The following is a 12,608-nucleotide window of genomic DNA, read 5'->3' as shown; positions in this document are numbered from 1 at the left end:
CGGGGGTCGTTAAGGAAGACCGCCGCCCTGACCTCCACCTGCCTCTGGGTGTCTCAGAGCGATAACGGCGACGGAATCAGCCGCCGAAAACATCAGCAGCTGCAACATGACACACACACACGATTCTCCTACTGGTTTATACGTTATTTTACCTGCGTTTATTATTTCTACTCATGTGTGCGATGATTTTTATAGGTATTCTGTCTTATTTTTATTTTGTATGTTTTATTTAATACCATCCAGACTGGATTGTGTGCAATAATTATTTTATTTTGGTCAATTTTAAGCTCTTCTTTTTTTTTGTTTATCTTCACTACTATGGAACCTGTACATTTCATACATGATATATTATATCATATGGTTGTGGTTTTTATGAGTTCCTGGAGATCTTATCTTGAGTTTACCCCATGAAGATAAATGAAGTATAAAGTAATTCTATTCTATTTTTTCCTATTCTATTCTAATTTTTCTATTCTATTAATTTTTTTTCTATTCTGTTCTAATTTTTTTCTGTTCTATTCTATTGTATTCTGTTCTGTTCTATTCTAGTTTTTATTCTAGTTTTTATTCTATTCTATTCTATTCTATTTTTTTCTATTCTGTTCTAATTTTTTTTCTATTGTATTCTATTGCATTGTATTCTGTTCTATTCTAGTTTTTTTTTATTCTTTTCTATTCAATTTTTTACTATTCTGTTCAATTTTTTTTCTATTCTATTCTATTGTATTCTGTTCTGTTCTATTCTAGTTTTTATTCTAGTTTTTATTCTATTCTATTCTATTCTATTTTTTTCTATTCTGTTCTAATTTTTTTCTATTCTATTCTATTGTATTCTGTTCTGTTCTATTCTAGTTTTTATTCTAGTTTTTATTCTATTCTATTCTATTCTATTTTTTTCTATTCTGTTCTAATTTTTTTCTATTGTATTCTATTGCATTGTATTCTGTTCTATTCTAGTTTTTTTTTTATTCTTTTCTATTCAATTTTTTACCATTCTGTTCTAATTTTTTTCTATTCTATTCTATTCTATTCTGTTCTAATTTTTTTCTATTCTATTCTATTGTATTCTATTCTGTTCTATTCTATTTGGCCCCGATATCGACATTTTAGCTGGATTGGGGATCTGTCAAAGCAACTGATCCGTAAGACCATCCCGTCCCCTTTAACCTGTTTAACCCTGACCATATTTTCAGGGGAAAAATGCCTAAAAAGAAAAACCCAAAGTAAATGAAGAATTACTTCTAATACTTATAATAATAAGTTTTATATGGATGTTCTTGGTGTCTATGGACATTTACAGACCTCACAGAATCTATTCCCATTGTCTAAAATATTGTATCTATTACTCTGCCTGAGTAAACTGGAACAAACTAAAAGAGAAATTAGAATTTTTTTATCCTCGCCTGTGTTTTTTTCGGCTGGATTGACGATATGCATAAATTAATTGTTTGTGTCGGAGATTTTTAATAGCATATATTTCACCCCACAAAGATTAAAAATCATGTTTGAACATTAAAGTTTGCACTAAAATACACTTTTGATGTACTTTTATTAACATTAGAGTCTAAACTTTGAGCAAAAGTTGAAAAAAACATCCATTGTCCTGATTTATTATATTTTTATAGTAGATGAATATTAATAGAATTTTTTCGGCCCGTGGGTGGGCTGATAGGGCTAAAGGGGTTTTTAAATATTTGCGACACGGGCTACGTGATGCATACTGAGAGGTCGTAGTGAAGTTGGAGTTTGGGCGTTTAATGACCAGGCAGATCGGTGCATCCCTATGATTTTTATTCATATAGTTGTTAGAAAAATAAAATATTAGACTATTAGACTATATTCTTTAAACACCAGGTGTCCAGAGCACAAGTCATGGATGGATTATCATGACATATTTTGCAAGAATGCCCGGTCATATCCACTCAGGATATGTCTACCATTTCTTCACTATCTGCTTGTTTTGTTCCAGTTTGGGACCTTATGCCCTGTTTCCACTACGTGGTATCGGCTCGACTCGACTCAACCCGGCTCGGCCTTTTTTGCGTTTCCATTACGAAAAAGGACCTGGAATCTGGTACCCGGTAGGGCTGTGCAATTAATCGAAATTCAATTACGATTTCGATTATTACACGCAACGATTACAAAAATTATGTAATCGAGAAAAAACGATTATTAATTTTGAGTTGTTTAATTCACGCGCACGCAAGCTCCCATGAGCTGCTCTGCCCCGCCCCCCTCTAAGCTACAGCTGCCAGCTAGCCGGCAGGTCCACCCCAAGAGGACAGTTGTACCTAGCGGTCTGGAAAAACGGCAGGAGAATCACAGCAGAAGTGCTTGGTAAACAAAAAAGGCAAGTCAACTTCAATTGTATGGAATCACTTTGGGTTTGATGAAGAAGACGAAGAGCAAAACACATCACGTGAAAAAAGTGTTTCGTAGTTGTGTCCGCACCGACCGGTAACACAGCAAACCTTTTTAACCATCTAAAGTTTAACCACCGCGACCTTTATCATAATCTTATGAAAAACTAAAACACATAAAAAAAACTCTGTCTACAACTTCGTCCGCAATGCAATCTTCAGTCTCCGAATCTCTTTACGCTGCAACTCCCGTATTAACCTAACTGAAACCTCACGGCACGCCACTGAATTTACTATGTTTCATACTACACTGAACATACTTTAATTTATAATTTGCACTTTACGTGAGTTTTTTTTTTATTGCTCCAGTTCTATGGCAACTCTACAGCAGTTTAATTCCAGTGCACTATTTGTTTACAAAAGGAAACATACTTGAATTTACAGTACACTTATTTGCATTCAAAGATTTTTTTGTTTCGTACAAAAGTGAACATACTTTGTTTTAATGGTTAAAAGCTTTATTTATATTTAAAGAGTATATCTTACATTGTTTTGCAAGAAAAAAATAAACAACTTTAAGGTTAACAAATAATCGTTTTTAATAATCGTGATTTCAATTATTGCTAAAATAATCGTGATTATTTTTTTTCTATAATCGAGCAGCCCTAGTACCCGGTACTACTTTTTTGGTATCACCTCCACCGAGGTTCCAAAACTGGGGACCAGATACTAAAATGTGACGTGTACACACTGCAGACCACTGATTGGTCAGACAGTTTTCTCTGTGACCCGCCGTTTTACAAAAAACAGATGCAGAAGTGGACAGTAAATATAGCAGTACATTAATTCACATGATAACAGCCCAAAACTACACCGTGGTCGGTTGAGGAGATTCAGTCTTTGGTGGCTGACGTAAAAATTCAGACAAGACAACACGCAACGAGCGAGTTTATCAGCAACTCTTTGAGCAGACAACACGGAAGTAACGCGGCGCATCCATGTACTGTAAAGTGGGTAGTATCTTGTAATGGAAACGGTCTTCAGGAATGCCGAGCCGAGCCGAGCCGAGTCGAGCTGGTTCCATGTAGTGGAAACGCGGCAAAAGTGTACTTGTTGTCCATCCAGTTTGGGACCAGAGCGGGTTGCTGCCCTTAAGGAGATCAGGCCATGGGGCAGGTGGAGGGAGAGTACAAACGTGGTCACTGAACCCATGCATCACCGTGTTTTGAATACCTAAGCCAATGGTGAACTGGATCAAGGTCATAATATTTGTGCACTTGGTCCAATGATTGTAATATTCATGTTCTTTCATAAGATCTTAAACTTCCTGTTGTTAGTCAGTCAGCTGCTGCATCTCACTGTATGTACTTGACTCCTTACAAGTAAAATCTTCTGATTCCAGAATCCAGTGACTCTGTCTTTTGTCTCAGCGTGTATCACAGAATTTTTCTATCAATAGTGTATAAATAACCCAAAAACCTGATGATAAGCAGGTGTGGACATCTATATTTCAGACTCCTAAGGGTTAAATAAAGCTCAGTATATTTGTAATTTAATAAATATTTGCTTAGAACAACATTTTTTCTGGCGTGCTGCTTTGGGTTTTTTTTTTCCTCTTCAACTCCAGAGCTGTCTGCTGATCTGTGGAGAATTGGCTTGGCACTTACAGCAGCTCTTTGCACACTAACACACATGCAAACACACTCGCACCTCCTGACAACTGTCGGCTCACAGTATGTGGGACACTACAGTTATCAACAACGCCTCATTTCCCCCGTTTAGCCCGGTGGCGTGCTGGCTCCCACTTTTTAGCACATCTGGCCGGCAGCGTACAGCTGTCAGCGAGCTTCTGTCTAATTTCAGACCCCGCTGGAGTCACTGACATCTTTATTGTAATGTGGGGGGAAAAAAACTACAACTTTAAAGTGTTTATCGTATCAGCGTGGATGAAAGATGAACCTGTTCTGTGTTTGGGGTGAGTGGTACAACGCTGTCACCGTCGTATCGGAGTCGAGCTCAAATTAAACTATCCAAAAAAAAAAAAAATAGAACCAATGACCCTGTATCTCACCGGCATGTTCTATCAAGAGCCAATAACAAGTTGAATTTGTGAGGTTGTCGGGTTCTGTTCTGTTAGACTCCTGTGTATTGTGTAAAAATAGCAGGTCACACATCGATAACGCAATGACGCAGAGACAACACTCTGGCCAATCAGTGGTCTGCAGTGTTTGCGCGTCACATTTTAGCATCTCTTCCCCTCTTTTGGAACCTTGGCAGAGCAGATACCAAGAAACTAGTACTGGGTACCAGATTCCAGGTTGTTTTATGGAAGTGGAAATGGAATGGAAATGCAAAAAGGTCGAGCCAAGTCGAGTCGGTACCACATAGTGGAAATGCGGCATAAGAGTCCTGTGGTCTGGATACAGGAGATCAATCTCTCAATTGAAGTGGGCGGTACTTTCACTGGAGGAGAACTCAACTAATTCAGTCACAGTCCATATATGACTTCTATCAGTGATCAGTAGGAACCATACTGATATCTGTAACCATTTACATCAGGGGTGTCAAACACGCGGCCCGGGGGCCAAATCCGGCTCGCCAAAGGATCCATTCCGGCCCGTGGGATGAATTTGTGAAATGCAAATATTACACTGAAAATATTAATCATTTTATTTTAGTTCAGGTTCCACATTCAGACCAATTCAATGTCAAGTGGGTCAGACCAGTAAAATACTATCATAATAACCTATAAATAATAACTCGAAAATTTTCTCTTTGTAAATGTAAACATTTTTATGTCATTTTAGTGTATTTACACCGAAACAAACTATCATTTCTCATAAAAAAAGGATAACCTGAACAAGTATGAACCTGAAATGTCTTAACAAGTGCAATTTTACCAATATTCTGTCTGTTATTAAATGTTTTGTGTGTTCATAGATCCACTGTGATCTGTAAATTATAATGTACATGTGTAAATGATAAGCTGAAGCATAAAACTGTTAAATTGCAATTATTTTTCTTAAGAAATTTCAGTTTGTTTCTGTTATTCACATTGTTTTAAAGGATAGTTTGTAGATATAAACATTTTTATAATGTAATTTTACTTTTTTCATTCTAAAACATGGAGAAAAGTTTGGAGTTGACATTATCTGTATATTATTATGTTATTTTACTGGTCCGGCCCACTGGAGATAAAATTTGGCTAAATGTGGCTCCTGAACTAAAATGAGTTTGACACCCCTGATTTACATGTTATAAACCATCCAAATATGGACCATTAGAAGTAAAGGCGCATGTTCAATATTTCAAAAATACATCAAAATGTTAATATCAACCATTCTCTTTGTAGACATTGTCCTGATGAAGCTACATTATTTTTTTAAATGACTCTGACCAGTAGTTTCAGAGAGCAAGGTTCTTGAAATCTAGGACTGGTGACCTTGAGTTTGACCCTTCAAGATCACTCAAGGACAAAGGTCATGAACCCAAATGAAAGTCCATATATGACTTCCTATCAGTGATCAGTAGGAACTATACTGGTATCTGTAACCATTTATATGTTACAAATCATCAAAATACAGACCCTTATTAGTGAAGGCAAATGTTTAAATTTCAAAAATTCGTCCTAAGTGTAAAAATCAACATTTCTGAAAACTGTGAATAAACTTTGTATCCACTATCCCAAGGCAGCTAGATAAAAAATTTTAAATAATTCTGAGCAGTAGTTTTGGAGAAGAAGATTATTGAGATCTAGACATTGGTGACCTTGAGTTTGACCCTTCATTGTCAATCAAAATCAAAGGTCATGGACCCAAATGAAAGTCCATAGGACTTCCTATCAGTGCTTAATAGGAACTATATTAATAACTGTAACCATTTACATGTTATAAACCATCAAAATATGGACCATTATAGGTAAAGGTAAATTTTTAATATGTAAAAAATTTGTCAAAAATTCAAAAATCTAAATTTCTCAAACCTGTGACCAAACTTTGTAGACATGGTCCCAAGGAAGCTACATAATTTTTTTTTTAATTGAATCCAAGTAGTAGTTTTGTTGTAAATAAGTTCACTTCATATCTCTCCAGTCCAGTACACTGGGTTCTTTGGTAGAACTTTAGTTTTAAAAGTAGAAAAACTACATATAAATAAGTACATTTACCTCATATACAATAAAACCAAATGTATATAATGTAGATAAAGCTTTGAAACTGGAATAATTTATCTTCATTTCATTAATTTTCTTCTCTCTGTTGTGTTTTGTTGTATTTTAACATAACATCGTTTGTTCACTCATCAGCCAACCATCGTAATTAAATGTTTAACATTTAAGGATGCATCGATGGCAAAATTCTCGGCAGGTATTAATGTTATTTTCTGTTTCTATATTTTGTCTCTGTTGTTTTTTCTCCTTTTATAATAAAGAAATATTCATTATAAATATAAAAATAGTTATTATTTTAAAGTCCTTCAACGCTTCATCACATTATCTTTGAAAGGTAAAAAAAACATCCAAATTTACAAAGTCCTGAAAAAATCTTTAACATAACATGACAGATACATTTCTAACACCGTCAACAGTGTAAGGACGTCTAAATATTATCAGATAAAAATGTCCTACTGATATTTCAGTGCGCTGCGAATTAAATTATAATAATAAAACATCTTTTTTGAGTCAAACACTCCAATAAAAGGACAAATATCTGCTCAAAAAAAAAAAAAAAACACAAAAATTAAGCTAAAAAGGTTGAAAAACTGTTTTCTCATAGAAGCGGATGAATATTGATGTATTCATGCAATAAATCAATCATCTAATTTAACATTTTTAGAAGAGTTTCATGCTAATTTCTGTAAAATGTCAGCCATTAAAAAGGCCATGAAACACGACGACTCAGTGTCTTGAAAACGACTGAGGTACTGAGTTAATAATGAATTAAATTAAGGGGAAATTAAAAGTTATTTCTCTGAGTTTGTGTGGGGAATGAATCCAACATGAGCAGCCCTGAAGTGAGTGTCGTAACAGCGCTGACATTAACGGTGATGATGATTTAAGTGCGTGCGGTTGAGGATAAAAGGGATTAAGATAATTGTGATGTTTATGTGATGATTATGAGACCGCGGCTGATGGAGCTAAATGAAGAGGATTATTATTATTATTATTATTATTATTATTATTATTATTATTATTATTATTACGATCCTCCGTGTCTGAGTCGGTGTGCATTCAGAAGATGCGAGGCAGAGGAAGGTGTCCCCGAGGAGCGAATCAAGGCCGGGAGAACATCTGAGAACACAATGAGACGGTGAAAGGCTCTCGGACGCTGATGAGACCGGCTCGTCTTGTCCACTTGGGCGGCTGAGGTCATTTCATGAGGCAGCCTCCAGGTTGAGAAGCGTCGAACGCAGGCAGATACGCCCACGTCCACGCTGGCTGAGAAGCCTCCGTAACCCCAGGGCCGCCGGACGATGGACGCCCCTTACCGGCCTCGCATCCGCTCACTGGATTTAGATGTTTCCTCCGAGCAGATACAGGAAACACAGACGGAAAAGACTAACTAAAACTAAAATGCACAACGCGGTTTCTTTTAATATTTGCCAGGAGCATTTAAAGGGGTCATATTTTGTTAAACCCACTTTTATTAATCTTTGGTTCATTTATTTGTGTATTTGGACCCTAATAGTTCATACAGTTTGAATTTGAACCCTCCAGGTGCTGCAAAGCTATCTTTATATTCATTCTGGCAAAAATCAAGTAGATTTTTCGTAAATGTGAACAATTTCGTCATGTAATTTAACTTTTTTTTTTTTTTTACGATAAAACAAATAAAATTTTGTAGGCATCATCATTTATAGGTTATTATGCTTTTATTTTACTGGTCCCATCCACTTTTCCATCATACTGTCGCTGTCAGCTGGAAACCTCGTATGTCCATTTTTGGTCTTTTTTTTTTTTTTTTAGGCATAAAACGATTCCATTGGTCAGACTTCACGTTAGCTTGATGGTTTTAGAAACATCTAACCAATGAAAACATCTTGTCTCTACATCTCTTAACTCCATTCATTTATTTAGAACATACAGGGGTTGGACAAAATAATGGAAACACCTTAAAAAATCAACAAAATATAATTTAATATGGTGTAGGTCCACCTTTTGCGGCAATTACAGCCTCAATTCTCCGAGGTATTGATTCATACAACTTGTGAATTGTTTCCAAAGGAATTTTAAGCCATTCTTCAGTTAGAATACCCTCCAACTCTTTTAGAGACGATGGCGGTGGAAATCGACGTCTTACTTGAATCTCTAAAACTGACCATAAATGCTCAATAATGTTGAGGTCTGGGGACTGTGCCGGCCATACGAGATGCTCAACTTCATTAGAATGTTCCTCATGCCATTCTTTAACAATTCTAGCTGTATGGATTGGGGCATTATCATCTTGAGGTGAAGGTGTTTCCATTATTTTGTCCAACCCCTGTACATCGTTTGTCCAGTTTCCTGAAAAATAGCCGTTTTGGACATAAGGCGGTTGTGGCTCAGTTGGTAGAGCGGGTCATCCAATGACCAAAGGGTTGGCAGTTTGAATCCTGGCTCTGACTGTCCACATGTCAAAGTGTCCTTGGGCAAGACACTGAACCCTAAATTGCTCCCAGTAGGGCCAGGCAGCGCCTTGCATGGCAGCAGTCGCCCACTGGTGTATGAGTGTGTGTGTGAATGGGTGAATGTGAGGAACTGTAAAGCGCTTTGGGCACCATGAAGGTGTAGAAAATGCGCTATATAAGTTCAGTCCATTTACCATAAGATGTTTCCACCCGACAGCCCCATGATCGTTAATATCTTCGGTGTAATTTTCTAATTTCTCAAATTCATCCTGTATTAGGATTGGACCCTTTGGTGGGCTGGTTTTGGGCGTATGTTTAACACCCTTGACCTAAAGACTAATTTTTATTATTATCCCCGTGTATTCTTGGTCTTTAAAGGTTTAGATCGTTTATTCCAGGGGTGGGCAACCTGTGGGTCTGGGGCTACATATGGCTCTTGGACCCTTTTCCAATGACTCAATATGGCTTTGTCAGAAATCATATGAACACTTTTTTTTTTTTTTTTTTTTTACACTTTTTTCAATTATTACAGCAATGATACGGTGATTCTGATGTAATGCAGCTGTAAACTAGAAAAGCACTCAGAGAGCACAGACCTCCACCAAGGCAGATCAGTGCCCCCCCCCGATCCCCCCCAAAATTTAATCATTTGTTCCTTGTGCCAGTATCAACATTTCCTGAAAATTTCATCCAAATCCATCCGTAACTTTTTGAGTTATCTTGCACACGGACAGACAGACAAACAAACCAACGCCAGCAAAAACATAACCTCCTTGGCAGAGGTAAAAAGGAGACTGTACACCAAATTAATTTTAAAAATAGTAGGGTCAAAACACAGTATTCAAAATCTCTGATTCTGATCTCTGAAATCTCTCTCTTTGATAGATTAGTGTTGCTGAATGACCCAGATTTTTACTTTTAAATTAATTTTTGCTTTAGTTGGACCATAAGGGATGATCCAAAACAAGGAACTACTTTATATTGAAATAAATGTTGGAATGGCAATCAATTAAAGTTTGTTCTCTTACAAGACATGACTGTGTTTTGACGCAGCAGTAGTAAAAGTAGACTACTTTTTAATCTTATGACACTGAAGGTATTTGTCTGTATTCTTCATTGCAAAAAAAAAAAAGCCTTCAGAGAACAGGTGATTTTTGCTGCAAAACAAAAATAATGACAAATATCACTTTTTCTTTAGTCTGTAAATGCACTGAAACTGTGATTTATTCTCCACATATTCTGTACAAACTAATCTTGAAGTGCTTCCTAAACTGTCACCAATTTGAGAAAAGATATAAGTATATCTTTTGGCTCCAGACACTTTAGTTTTTCTATTTCTGTCCTAAAATGGCTCTGGTTGCCAACCCATAGTCTATACTTTCAGTAACACTGACAAAACATCTCCATCATGTATATCTTGATTATTTTGCTGATAGTTTTATACACTAACAATGAATCCTAAGAGAAATGTTACCAAGTCTGAAACACAGGAAACAAAACTAAAAACACATTTTTCTGAAAAACTCCAAAGTGTTTCTTGCAGTGGACACTTTGCCTAAAAATGAAAATACTTGCCATCACCGGGAAAACATTTCTTTCCAAAGCACGAAACACACTGAAAATTGGCAACACACATTTCTCATTATGTTTGGACTGAGTAAAAACCACCAATTTTTTTCAAGGGATTTGAGAAGTTTGTCAAAAATTGTTGGATTCTGTACGAGACGGAAAATGTTTTGCTGGTTTGATGTGAGTCTTTGTGATTCGGTGTGTGGAGGTTTTCACAAAGAGACGATAGTTTCAAAGACTGTGTCTGAGCTGTGAGGGAAAAAAACTGAAAAGAGCCTAAAAATCAACCTGGAATAATGTTGATTTCTCCTTAAGGAGGAGGATTTACATTTTTGACACTTTTAAATATATGAATAATACTTCTGTCTCATTTGATCCCTAGAGTTTTATTGCATTAAAGTGTCTACATGTCGTATTTCTACTAGGGGTGTGCCAAAAATCAATTCATATAAAAATCGCGATCCTCAGTTACTACGATTCCGAATCGATTTAACATGTCCCAAAATTGATTTTAAAAAATAAAACAAATCCGCAAGCAGTCTGCTTCTGTTTTGTACGCGGGACGTCCTGACATCATCACGCAGCCAGTTCTGAAACATATGCATGTGCGTAAGCACCAAAACAAAGGAAACTAATGGAGGAGGTAGGGTTAGCGGTTATCGATTAGCAGCTAGCATGATTAGCGGTTAGGGTTAGCGATTAGTGCGATTAGCGGCTAGCACGATTAGCGGTTAGGGTTCGTGATTAGCGGCTACCACATTGACACACCATCAAATGGTGTTAAATAACACGCAAAAGGATAAAAATGCGTACGTATAGCACGCCAAATGCAATAAACTGGCATCACAACGCGACATGAGCTCATTCATGAGCTCAGTCTGTCAGCAGGCATCACATAGAGCTTAAGGACACGGTGCAGAGTCAGCTACCAGCGGCAAACCAACGCACACTGCTGTGCCTCACCAAACTCCCTGCCAAGCATGGATAAATATTTTAAACTTGATAATTGTGAAAGAGACATTTTAAAGTCTGCATTTGTCATTCTGTCTTGCAGAGCAGACTGGAGTAGACCATGAGGATCCTTTGCACACCTATAGATTGAAGCAGAAATCATTATGAATCAAATCATTTTGAATCGAAAATTGATTTTGAATCAAATCGTAGCCCCAAAAATCGGAATCAAATCGAATCATGAGATAGTAAAAGATTCCTACCCCTAATTTCTACTTCAAATATGATTAAAAACTGACCAAATATTATTATTCGTGTTTAGAATAAAGAGCTGTGAAGTTTTCCCAAAGATGTCAGTGTATTGTACCGTAGAGTATCCTCACTAGAGTCCCAAACCACCTCAACCAGCTCCTCTCGGTGTGGAGGAGCACTGGTTCTACTCTGAATCCCTCCCAGATGTCCGAGCTCCTCCCCCTATCTCTAAGGCTGAGTCCAACCACCCTGCAGTGGAAACTCATTTCTTGTACTCATGAGCTCAGTCTTACGGTCATTACCCAGAGCTCATGACCATAGGTGAGGGTCGAAACATAGATCGAAAGTTTCGCCTTTCAGCTTAGCTCCCTCTTTACCACAGTGGACCAGTTTAGCGTCCGCATCACTGTAGACACCGCCCCGATCCGCCTCCATCCTACCTTCACTTGCAAACAGGATCCCAAGATACTTAAACTCCTCCGCCTGTGGCAGAACTTCCCCCCGACCTATGAGTTTTAGCTTGAAGAGGAAAACTTGACGATACCATAATACAGATGTGTGGAAACAAAGAACTTTATACTTTATTCAGTGACTGATAGTCTGTTGAAACATAGGGGTTGAATCAATGATGGAATTTGTTGGAACATCAGTACTACACAGAACCCCCTGTAATTGATTTAGATCACATTTATGCAGATGAAGTTACTACATAACCTTGTAGTCACTCTTTATGATTGGATTTACTGTAAAGCTTATGGGTAAAAAGCAAATCAGTGTGTAAAAAACATTTTTGGAAATGATGGGGCATGCATAGCTAAGGATAAAAAAATGTGATAAATGTAACTGAGAACTGGAGAAAGATTTCCCCCTGAA

The 12,608-nt window shown here is 37.0% G+C and overlaps 1 protein-coding gene across 1 annotated transcript in view; it reads right to left on the bottom strand.

The window, feature by feature from the left end:
• LOC115414978 (exostosin-1a) overlaps nucleotides 1-12,608 on the bottom strand; it is a 533,740-nt gene that overhangs the window by 144,688 nt on the left and 376,444 nt on the right. The gene's annotated exons all lie outside the window — the stretch shown is intronic.

This window comes from Sphaeramia orbicularis, chromosome 24, assembly GCF_902148855.1.
Source record: "Sphaeramia orbicularis chromosome 24, fSphaOr1.1, whole genome shotgun sequence".
NCBI lineage: Eukaryota > Metazoa > Chordata > Actinopteri > Kurtiformes > Apogonidae > Sphaeramia > Sphaeramia orbicularis.
This window is presented reverse-complemented; position numbering and strand designations above follow the sequence as displayed.